This window comes from Betta splendens, chromosome 4, assembly GCF_900634795.4.
Source record: "Betta splendens chromosome 4, fBetSpl5.4, whole genome shotgun sequence".
NCBI lineage: Eukaryota > Metazoa > Chordata > Actinopteri > Anabantiformes > Osphronemidae > Betta > Betta splendens.
In genome coordinates, this window is record NC_040884.2 from 10,088,172 (window position 1) to 10,100,671 (window position 12,500).

The 12,500-nt window shown below is 44.8% G+C and overlaps 1 long non-coding RNA gene across 1 annotated transcript in view; it reads left to right on the forward strand.

The window, feature by feature from the left end:
* The window catches only part of LOC114853851 (uncharacterized), a 21,809-nt gene that overhangs the window by 7,437 nt on the left and 1,872 nt on the right, over nucleotides 1–12,500 (forward strand). The window contains exons 2-3 of the long non-coding RNA XR_003785666.3: nucleotides 3,686–3,792; nucleotides 11,483–11,582. This is a non-coding gene — a long non-coding RNA (uncharacterized LOC114853851). The remainder of the gene's footprint in view (nucleotides 1–3,685; nucleotides 3,793–11,482; nucleotides 11,583–12,500) is intronic.

The following is a 12,500-nucleotide window of genomic DNA, read 5'->3' on the forward strand; positions in this document are numbered from 1 at the left end:
CCCAGCCAAATATCGCAAGCTACACTGAAAACAAAGTGGTCTCGCTGTAGACGAACGAGGCAAAACCTCCCGTTGACTCATAACCGTTGGGTTTGGTTACTGTAGGAGAAATGGCTTCTGTGGCTTTGCATTTAAGTCATTTGGCCACTTTGAGCACCAGGAAATGACACACATTCCTCCTCCACCGTCACAAAATAAACCCAAATCTAGCTTCTTTCTTATTTTTGCACAATTTTGTCCAAAACGGCAACGTTAATCACTTTGCTCAAAATCATGAAATTGATTTATGGTCTCCATGTTGTTTCACTTTGGGGACCAACCAGCCCAGCTTTAAATACAATGGACCTTGGATTGAAATTAAAGGTTATTTTGTGCCAGTATTCCTCTATAATAACTACTTCTAGTCATACATTTCAAGAGTCTAAAAATGTTGTGAGATTTTAGTTCAGACGTCCTGAATCATGTTTTGACCTTTTGGAAACATTTTTCCCTCTTTAGTCAAATTCACTGCAATGAATGCTTCTTATTTTCCCTTGTCACGATGCACAGCTCCTTATAAAATCCTCTCCAGATGAATAAATACAGTAGATACATGATTTATGACACCCAACAAGCTATTTTTGATCACTTGGGCCTCATGTCATATGTATGAGTGGCAGTTTTAGGTGTTTATGCTGCAGCTGTGTTTAAAGTCTAAGGGATTAATTTTATTTTTTTATACAAAATGTCAGAGAGCAGTTGATTTGTCTCTTCTGCTTGAGTAAGTTTAAGTTTTTGGAGCTTCTAACTATTTTTCAACCTATTCCACTGACATACTAAAACCACTTTCATGAGGTTTTCTGACCTTGGGATAGTTTTTTTTTTTTTTAATGGCAGAGGTTTATGAGGGACACGGGCTGTGTGTGTATCTGTCTTTGTTAGAAATGAGTAAGTGAGATATGCAGGATAAAAGCCTCGTGATGTTTGTTTTTAGCCTTGTATCATATAGTAAAATAAAAGAGGAGAATAGTTTCATATCTATTTTAGGTTCACGTTATTAACCACGGTAATAAACATCACCTCCAGCTCCCACAGAACAGAAAAGGAAATTATAGGATTTAATTAAATTTAAAGTCCTGACTATCTTTGATTTCTTACAAAAAAGTAAATCCAGTGAAGATGATTTGTGTGTGGGTAGAAAGGCTTGAAGGTTTGCATCCTGTCTGCCACGTTTTCCCTGGAGGCATCCTAGCCCCGTTACATGAATAAACACAAACACATACGCACAGACTTTTGCACGAAAGCCACCGTTTTTTTCCCTCGCTCGGTAGGAGTCTATCTTCGTCTGTCCTATTGATTAATGAAGCAGGAACAGCGGGGTGTCCGAGAGAGGCAGGAGTCTAGATCAAGTCTGTGAGGCCTGCATCCCAGGCAGTCCTACACGCACACCACACACACACACACACACACACACTCTTTGTGGTCACTTCATGTTTCTCTCTGTGTCTGTCCACAGCAGACACTAAACTCGCAGGCAGCCATGACCACACAAGTGTACACACATGCATACAGAGATACATGACACACAGCAGCCAACACACCTCCACTAGCTCACAAACATCATCACACACACACACACACAGTGGGAATGAATTATCATGGCTTGGCTGTGCGGGTGCCTAAGCTGGAAAGGCGTTTTCTATAAACATAATGTTTGTAGATTAGTTGGGGTTTAATGATCCGATTGCCTCGGAGCTGCCTGTGTGTGTTGTGTGTGTGTGTGTGTGTGTGTGTGTGTGTGTGTGTGTGTGTGTGTGTGTGTGTTGTGTGGTGTGTGTGTTGTGTGTGTTTGTGTGTTGTGTGTGTGTGTGTGTGTGTTGTGTGTGTGTGTGTGGTGTGTTTGTTGTTGTGGTGTGTGTGTTGGTGTCTAAAAGGAGCAGGCGCTGCTCTAGTCCCCCACATTTCCAAAGGAGACGTGCGCTAGGCATCATTACAAGAGCAGTATTTATACTATTAGGGAGCCGGGTTCACCACAGCAGCGGTTGGCACCAGAAATGAAAAGCTTAAAATTACGTCCTCACTAACCTCCATGGGCAGGTTCAGTATTTTCTTAGCATAATGGAAGAATTCTCAGTTATTTACTTTAAAGGCTATTTTTACTAATCTGTTGAACTATCACACATTATTTCTGAACTGTGTCAACGTAAAAGCCAAAGAACTGAGCTGTCTTTTTTAAAGCGTTTGTTCTTTCAGAGCAGAAATAAAAATTCAGTCAGTGTCCTTTTTTTTGCTCTCCCCAATCTTTACTTTGGTGTTTTTAAAATTAGCTCCTTTAGTCCATACCAGAAATAATCCACTCTCTGCAAGTCTCAGTCAGCCAGAGTTGGTGGGTGTGTAGTCTCTTCACCCCCCCCCCCCCCCCTCCTTTTCCTGCAAACACACCCTGAGAAGCCCATCTCATGTAATGCTGAATGGGCAGAAAATTACAGGTCTGAGAGGAAAGGGCAAACGAATGATTTTTTTTTTTAATGACCATAAGACCCCTACTCTTTTTTTTTTTTTTTTTTCCCAAAAGGACCCCCCTCTCCCCTCCTCCATATTTTTCTCCCTCCACTCCTTAGGCGCTCCTGTCGAGGCATGCCTCAGGCCCCGCCAACCAGCATCGTCCGCGGCAGGGCGAGGGGGCAAGAGGGGAGGGGAGGGGAGGAGGGCAAACAAAAGACCACTGTTGCTGCTGCTGGGGTTGTGGAGCGAGCCGACACCAGGCCGAGGGGGTACGGGCAGGAGAGAGAGAGAGAGAAAGTGTGACCGTGGAGGTTTATCATTAAGAATAGAGATTAAAAAGAATGGGGTGGGGGCAGGGGTGTCCGCTCTGTTCACAGCAATAAAGAAGACAAGCAGTGCCAGTCATTTCTTCACTCACACACACACACACACACACACACACAGTGGAGACTCTTGGCGATGCTGCGGTTGTTGTGAGTGTGGGAGCTGTGGTGGTGGGGGGGTCATTGTTTCATGGCCATTGTACAATATTTGCTTAACCCTCGCGCTTTATCTGTGCAGCTGCATGCTACAAATGAGATGGCGAAAAAGTGCGTACGCGCCCGAGACTGTCACAGCTGTTAGCAATTTCATCAGTGCACTGCCAGCGCGCGCACACACACACACACACGCACACACACAACTAGTCACAAAAGCAGAATAGCCACGATACAATCATTCAGCAAATAGCACAATTACACAGCAAGTTGGTCGGAGCAAACGAAGGGTGAACGATGAGCTCGGGAGCCGCGCAGACGTTCGCTCTCGTGTTTTTTCTGACGCCTTCGTGGACTTCGTTCCTGTTCCGCTCGTGCTCTTCTTCACGTATCTAACATTCGGCGTGGCGCTGCTAAATGGCTAGTCAAAACAATGAGCTAATAAAATAGGTTTTGGCCTCAAACTTCCGCGAGCTATTGCGTTTCGCCCGCCGCATCGATTTGAAGTCTTGTTGGATTCTTGTGAGTGAGAAATTGTTGTGAAAGATAACTGGATTTTAGAGGCAACAAATGAAATCCCACTATGTCGAACTGTGAATGAAACCTTTTATTCGTGTATTTTTTTTTATTTCTCCTTACGTAGGATGCTGGGGCATTGCACTCTAACAGTTTCTTAATGGTTTGCCCCCCCCCCCCCCCCCCCCCCCCCTTCTCCTCTGTTTCAGGTCATGAAAAGAGCTGGCACGAGAAGAAGAAACGGAACGAACGGCAGCGGCGCTAGTGTTTATTGCCGAGAGAAAGACACGAGGAAGAGACGAGCGGTGAGGGAACGGTAAGAGAGCCTGGTTTTTCCTCAGGTTTTCTCAGGTTGGACCTGGATGCGTGTCTGTCAGTCCTCTGTTGTCTCCACCTACTTTACCTGCCTAAGACCGCTGTCCTAATGGCTGTGCTGTGTGCATGGGTGTGTGCTTTGTTGTCTGTCAGCGTCTGGTCACAGCTGCCAGATGAGGACCACGTACCACCTCCGCATCCTCCGTGCTCTTTACCCCCGTCTTCTCTGTTCTGCATGTGTCAGTTTCAACAACTATTGTTTTCAATGACACCGGTGGAATTCCAGTGTACGACATGTTTGTGTTAAAATGAATTGTTTGTACATTTTCACATTTACTTTAACATCTGATTCAGTTCTACTTAAAACCACTGGAGGTTTTTAATCTGTATTATTTCCTGTGCCAGCACACATCAAAAAATCATTCATTGCTTAACTAATACTTACAAAACAAAAATATTAATGGAGCTGAACAGCCAAAAGCAGGAGCAAAACTAGGAAACAAGCCCCTTTGTCTTCTCAGCTGTGTTTTAGTGGCTCCCAAAGTGAGAGCAATCTGCTCACCCTGCTGTAAATACTAGGCTGACCGCTACCATGCCCAGATAATGGTGATGGGGGAGGAGGGGCCCGCGCTGAGAGGACACGGACATGCCTGCTTCCTGTCATCCTCCCTTCAGGTTAATCTCTCATCCAATTCACCTTAACACCCACAGGTTGAAGTAGCAATTGTGAAAACTGTGTTCTTTTAAAAGCGGTCTGAGGCGTCTGCCTTTACGCAGACTCCTCGCTGCATAGTGTGTTTCTTTCATAAGATGTTTAATCATAACTGATGATATCAACAGTTCATTTTTGCTCAGCATCTTCCACACGAAACCAGCTGAATTGACTATTTTTTATTTTATACCATTTTCAGCTCTCACTTGTTTTATCTCCACCACAGTTTCATATGTGAATCTTTATCTTGAATAAAAGTGGTTAACAAAGTTTGTGGACATATAGAGAGATAATACTCACATTGACTCCTGATGATTATAATTATTTTTTTTAATACTTAAACCCTGCATCAAAATCTTTGCTACTGCAGAGGATGAGGCTCTTTTAAATTAGGGTGCTTTTGCACCTTATCCTCATTTCATCCTCCTTCTGATGGATGTTTTCTGTATCAACCGAGTGGGAATGGTGGTGTCACAACAACTGCACATAAGCTCCCTGTTTTCAGAAATGGTAAAATGATGTAAGTGTAGTCTGGGGGAAATCCAAAGGGAAAATGGAGGATGTAAGCAGACATGCAAACTGCTCTCTCTCTTCCCACCTCCCTTTTCCTCTTGTGTCGGCGCTCTGCATTGGTGGAAGACGGCCTTTCAGGAGCAGCCGGGTCTGTCTAAGCCGGCCGTGAAAGCTGCAAGACTCCACGAAGCTGCATGTTTCTCTTTTTGGTGTCCATTTGTGTATAGCGAAGCAAGGTCACGAGGCTCCAGCCACGATGTGTCAAACGGTTTCATGTTTCAAAACCGCATATGGGAACATGACAGGCAAATGAGTCACTCCGTCAAGTCCTATTGATTCACCGCAGGACGGGCGGAGTAATTGTCAGTTTCACGCTTGCACAAAACGAGCAGTAAAATGATGGATGACGCTTTACAAAGGTGAGCGGGACAGTCGAACCCATCTGGGAGAGGGGTGTAAAATATGGACAGCAGCGGAAATTGTAACATTTGCGCTCATGCAAAGAACTCCACAAGACAAAAAAGCACTCTTCCCTTCAAGCAAAGACACCCATCAGCCACCAGAGGATTAAAGATTAGCTTTCATTGAGTTGGAAGCCATCACAGTTGTCACAGTCAAAATGGATAGACTGATGGGCATGAGGGGGCAGAGATAGAAAAAATGAAACGGGAGGAGAAAGAGGTGGTGGGCAGACGGGATTTAAACGAAAGAGGAGCAAACGGCAAGAAGTGGAGAAGGAGGGAGGCGGTGGAGGTTTGGGCCAAAAAAGGGGAGAGATACTGTAAATAGAGAAGTGGGGGTCAAGGGCCAATGGAGCGATACCGCTAATGTCTTTATAAGGCCATTCAATACTGCACTTTGTGCCTTCTCTGTAGTTGTTGAGAAGGATAAGACGGGAGCAGGGGCGACGCTACCTGCCCAGTAAATGAGGCCCCTAAATCCCCACTGCTCGGCCTTGGGGGGGCTTTCTTAGGGATTGCTTTGCCAGCAACATGGTCAGAGAGCAATTGTGAGAGGGAAGGTCTACGTGTGAACGCTCTTCATTGTGCTTCAGATTAATGCAAGAAAAAAAAAGGGAAATGCAAAGAGAGGGGGGAAACGTTGTGGACTTTAATGATCTCGTAAGAGTTATCGTGCCAGAAAATAAATGAGAATGGAGAAGTGACGGGAGAGGCTAAATCCAAAGGCACGAGTAAGACCTTAATGTACTTATAGGCCATTTTTAACAATAAGCACTTGAAAATAAGGCTAAGAAAATACACAGGGGTGGAGAGCGAGAGAGAGAGAGAGAGAGAGGATTTTATTGACTCTGTGGGAAATGGCCGTAGAAATGGCTACACTGCCCCCAAGGAGCTGTATGCTGAGTCCATAAAAACGTAAAAGGTAGCGCTTGCCATCATTGGAAAAGAAAACATTTTCATTACATAAACTGCTTGTCTAAGGGGCCGCGCCCCGACTTCTAACCCTCAAATAAGCACCCTAAGTAACAGAGCTTTCAACAGAAGAGAAAAGATGTGTTTTTGTTAATATATGATGTGGAAATGGGGAAACGGGCAAACAAGCGATGCTCTGAATAATTTCTGCTTTGGAGCATAAATCATAAAGGATTTCAGGTTTAAAAAAAAAAAGTTCCTGAAACTTTTACCTGCATTTAGATTTAATATCATAAGCACGTGTCGTTCGGCTCCACCGAGCCCACGCATCTTCTGAATGTCTCCATCCCGTCGGCCCACGAGCTGCATTTTCCAAACCAGTTCTACTTTCAGGCGTCGTACAAGTTTGCTTCCCAAAATGTAAGTTCCAGTCTTAATTTTAAGCCTTTGTCCGAGACTTATAGCGAGTTTGTGGACTGTACGCGCAACTTTTGCTTATTTTACGGGGGGTGGGAGGGCGCATTGTGCCACGCTACAGGAGCTGTACACAGTTGCCTTTTTTGTGCTGGGTTTTATCAGAGGGTGAGAGAATGAAAAGGCGTCAAAGGCAGCCCTCTAAGCTTTCCATAATGCGTCCCCAGAGGAGACAAAGGCCCGCATTCACTGCTGGGTGTCGATAAGACCTATCATTAGTCTGCCATTTGAGGTATTACCAGCACACAAACACACACACGCATGCACAGTGCAGTAGTATACTTCTTCTCCACCCGTCCCGCTGTTCCACACACACATGCATACGTACAGATGTGTGGCAGAGGAGTTAAAGAGGCAGCCGGGCTCAAGTTGAATGAAATAAAAGCAGCAGAGTGGTCCTCCTGCCGCTTCCCCATCACGCCAGGATTAATAGGGTATATGACTACAGCTCTAAGTAGGTGATACTAGTAGTAGAAGTATTAGAACAAGATGAAGGGGGAAAGGCGCATTGCTTTGTACCGTAAAGCCCACAAGCAGGTACGCGTGCTTAGAGGCAGTTTAAAGCTGATGGGGGCTGACGCCGCGTTTGATGATAGAGCTCTGTTTACAGTACGGATACCAGTGTATTAGAATTAATGTATTATTGACTTATTGATGATAAAACGCTACATGAAGTACATTAACTAAACTAGACAGGAGTAAAATTAGGTCCCAGAATAGAAGAATGGTTGGGTTTCCTATTAGCGTTTGTGTGGAAGGACGGCAGCGCTGCTGTCTAGGTCTTAAGTAGATGATGGACCATGGCTCGTTTTCTCATTCCCTCTCATTAGCTCAGCCCCTCAGAGAATATATGAGGTTACTTACCTTCTCTTGCTCTGTTCCCTGCAACAACGCCAAGTGTCTGCTCAGGGTCGGCTCAGGGTCATTAGCCTCGCTGCTTGCTACAAATGGCATTCGATAGCATCGCCGCTAATATACAAGAGACACACATTAACACTTTGATCTCAGGGTGTTAGGAAATTGAAATTATAGAGGGGGGACAAGAGCCAGGACCTTTTAAAATTTTTATTTGACTCCTTCAGGTTTGAATCTGCAGATGTTTTTGCAGTCGCGCTTTTTTTCCGACAGCCTCCGAATCTTACTGCACTTCAGCTGAGCCGCGCAGTTGTTTGCCCGAAAACAAGAACCGCAGAAAGAGAAGTGGGCAGCGGATCAAAGCCTGCGGAGGATTTGCCTGGCAGTCGCTGGGGTCCTGCCTGTGAAGATACGCGCTCCCGCTCCCCGTCTGCGGCTCGGCTCGGTGCAGCTCTGTGCACACGCCCCGCGCGCCCTCTCGCATCGCTGGCTTGAAAATTATAGATCATGAAAAAGAACAGTGCCGTCACAACAGCCTCCTCCCCGGAGCAGACGCCTCCTTATTACAGCACACGTGTGTGTCTTTGTGCGTGTGCGTGCGTGTGCACGCGCCGGCCTGTCTGTCGCAGCCTTTCATCTGAGCGCCTGGCGCTGTGCGAGTCTTGGTGCTGGTATTTCATCCCGTCTCCTCTGATAATTAAACAGCTGACCCACTTGTTTTCAGCACCCTGCACAGTTCGTTATCAAAGGACCTCTGCTGGAACTTTTAAGGGCCTGGAGCCTCTTAAGGGGCCGGGCGGTGTAGGAGCAGATAACCCTACAGTAAACAATATAAAATCAGAGTGTCTTTGGAACCGCAGTAAAAATAACTAAGCTAAAGTGTTTATTTCCATCTAAGGTTAATGCGTTCACCAAAAAGTTCTTTCCATTGGGCCTTGGTGAGGTTTTGTGGCCTGTTGTCGGGGGGGCTGATTCAGATGTCTGTTTTGAGCAGAAGACACGCCCAGAGGATGGATATAATTAAGACCAGTGACTTTTGTTAGTAAGGCGATTGAACGTGTAGCTGCTCTGGGTGGTCCTCACAACGCACAGATGCGTTATGAGTGAGTGCACACACGAGTTTTCACACTCCAACATGCGTCATAGAAAAACAGCCATGTCACTTGTTTCCTCCTTTGGTGCCGTTGTTGTTTGTTTGGACGCGGTTCATCAAATTACAAAAAAAAAAAAAGAGCAGCGGTGATCAAAGCAGCTGGCAGACATTCCTGACATTCAGAGGTGCACTTGCAAATGGCAGCTGTACTTGACAAAGAACAACTGTGAGCGGGCACCGTCTGCGTTTCATCACCCGGCCGACGCTCGCCTCCGTCCAAACATCGCACGGCTTCGTCCAAAGCTTTATTTAAGGGTTCAGTAGAAGCCAGATGATCCCAAAAGGCCTTATATTTGAGTGCATACGTTGCCGTAAAGACCTCAAATGCTTTTCCTGCCTTTGAGATATTTTTAGTTTTTCATTTTACTCGAAGTCAAGTGAGACAAGTCACTATCAAGTATCCTCCATTTGCACCCTGGGTGGCCTAATGCAAGTTTACCCCCAAACCTCTGTGATGTTTATGATGTTCTCATGCACCACCACAAGCACACAGTTTGCCTTAAATTGTTAGTGGGTGTCCATTAATTACACTGAGCCGGGTTTATTTAGTTGACCCTGCAGCCCGCGCCGCTCTGTCGTCTCCCTGATGAATGCAGTTTGCCCAAGGTATTCGTCAGGAGTCGCATCTATTTGTGTTTTTAAGCCCATTGGAGGCTGTCATTTTTACCAGACTTCCTTTTCTTCATGGAAAAGAGGAAAAATTGTAAACCACAACAAGGGCTTCTCCAGCAGCCAGTCCTGATTAATGGCATCTTCCCGTTAATGCATAAACACCCTCTGTACCATCAAAATCCCAGTTAATTTGCGACTTTTTTCCATTCGTGTGAATTGGCTCATTTAACCGGCAGAGAGAACACAGCTCTGTATTGTTGCGTTTTGTTTTGAGGCAGCCCAAACACGTGGGTGGTCCCGGGTTTTTTTTTTTTTTTTTATGTACTGAGCAGCACATGGATCTGTTAATGAGAGTATAAATTGGTGACGCCGTGCCGGGACCTTAATGCCCTCCATGGTCTCAGCAAGTCTGCTTAGTGGAGCAGCAAGAGGGGTGGGAGTGGGAGAGAGACACGCAACGGGGGAAATGATGCAGGGGGAGGTTCAGAAACACCGTGATTGTCCCAAAACACGTTCAGCAGCATGGAGAAGGACGGATGCATTTGCTCGCCCGGACAGAAATAGTAAAGTGTATGTATATTGTGGCAGCGGCCGCCGCTGAACGGGGGAGAACTTCAAAAAGAGAATGAAGGGGGGCAGTTCTTAAGCAGCATAAAAGGTTTAATTTCTCCTTCGACTGTGGCGAGCAGCTTTCCTGCGTTGCCCTGTTTCACTGTATTTAACATCAAAGTGAAGCACGAACAATTGAGGCGATTTTTCATCCGGCCAAGGTCAATCATTGTTCTTTCTCTTTGGATGCAGATCCGGCTGAGAGCAGTTCAGAGCAGCCATATTTCACTGGCAGGTCTATTTTAGCGAGCCACCTCTCCGTAACCTCAGGGACTTCAGTTTGTGCCCAGGTTGATAAACGTGTCGTTTAGGAGTCAACTCCATGTTGAGTCATCAAGACCAGAAGTGTAAAGGAGGGAAAATCACAAGCAACGATGTCCTCAAATGTTAATGCAGCTGAACAGGAGACACTTTATTTACAGGACTTCTGTGATTAGATAAGTTGAAGACCAGGAAACGTGCGTCAGCCGCTCATGCTGCATCTCCAGGTTCTACTTCAGGTTTTTTTTCCTTTTCCATCTGGTCAACTTAAGATGTTACGTTTAGAAATTCTTTTTGATAACTCATTCCCTCTCAACGCACATCACTCCCAGCCCTCATCACGCTGCCAGCATGTCAGACGCCCAGCCCCATATATTGCATTACAGTCAGGGCTGTCATTATCCTGAAATTCTTTATTGTGTTTAGGGCACCACATAAAAGCACATCAGTGACATTTCATCTTTATTAGAAGAGACACAACAGCCATCAAGACTCACAATCACCAGCATGTTTTGCCAAGATCAGATTTTTATGGAGTGCAAAGTGGCTTCAAAGGCTGATTCCTTAGGTTAGTGTGAGCAGTGCTCTTGTTCTCTTGCACCTTTTTTTTTTCCTTTAAACCACCTCGCCACCGTCCAACTTATTTATTTATTTTAAGGTGAATCATGTGTTGATGTACACACAATGGCTCTTTGTCAGTGCTTCCCAAGACCACCCAGAGTGTTTATATGAATTGGGTTGTGAGTGGGCTTGTTGTCCATATAAAATCATGTGTGGCGTCTTTAGAGAGGGGGTGAAGTGCAGCCATATTAGAGCTAATACTGTCACACGTATCACCTCTAACTGAATAATTACTACCAACATGTGATGTGGAAGCGTTCTAAATCACTTTGTGTTAAACCTAGAACTTGGAGTCACGCCGGTGTGTGTGTGTGTGTGTGTGTGTGTGTGTGTGTGTGTGTGTGTGTGTGTGTGTGTGTGTGTGTGTGTGTGTGTGTGTGTGTGTGTGTGTGTGTGTGTGTGTGTGTGTGTGTGTGTGTGCCTGTGTGCGTGACATTTTAATAACATGGTTTACCAAACAGCTGAATTTATTCGGTGCTTTCTGCTCCTCTCGTTTGTTTTTGTCCAGGTCCAGACATGAAGGAGGCATGCAGACGCACACAAACGGCACCTCCAGTCTGTCTGCGGTCTGCCATCAGCCTGCCACAAACACACACACGCCAGTTACGGTAAGAGTCACAGGACCCAGCTGTTATTCAGAAATAATGGTGTCAGTGAGAGGGGAAATACTAATAAAATTTACTATTAATTACCTCTCTCATTTTAAAATAAATATTAAAATATCATTCATTTAAAAAGGATTTTTAAATAATTTTAGCTTAATGGCTAATGAAATATAATCAGAATAGCATTTTGAAAACTTATTCTGTGTGGGGTTTTTTGTGTTTTACACATAACTTAGCAATTGTAACTGCTCTCGATGGAAGTAGAACTCTGTGGGTGCGCGCATAAAATCAAGACTATATGTTTTTTTTTCGTCAGTCTTGAGTTTAAAATCTGCACCACATATCCCACCAACCCCTTCCTCCAACCCCACCTAACCCACGCTGGGCGCCTCCCAGGCTTCCCAGCATCGTGCTTTAACCCTCCCTCTAAAGAAAGGCAAGCTGTAAATTGCAGCATGGATGTGAGTATTGTGTTGCACCTTTCCCTTCCTCTCCTGTGTTTATCTTTTTGGGTGGGTTTATTTTAAAGTTTATTTAACTGTCAAACAGCTGCCCAAGTTAATCTGAGTGAAGTTCAGAATGAGGTTAACAAGGTATTAATGCTGATTTAAATAAAGTAGTCGCCTTTGTATGTACATTCTTTTAATTAAGATGCAGGATTAGTGAGTGTTTTGGACATACAGTTTTGTCAGAAGAGGAAAAACCTAAAGCAATAATGCATTAATTAAAAAAAAAAATACGCTTGATCTCTTTAGTGTCTTTGTAGTTTATCATCATGAAGCAAGCAACTATTAATCTGTACGGGAACTAAAACTGAATGGAACCCTTTGGTCTTGCTGTATGTCAGTGTTTAATGGTTTTAAAGATGGTCTAATGGTAAATATTTCCCATAAACACACAAATCCAGTTTAAGATTTTGGG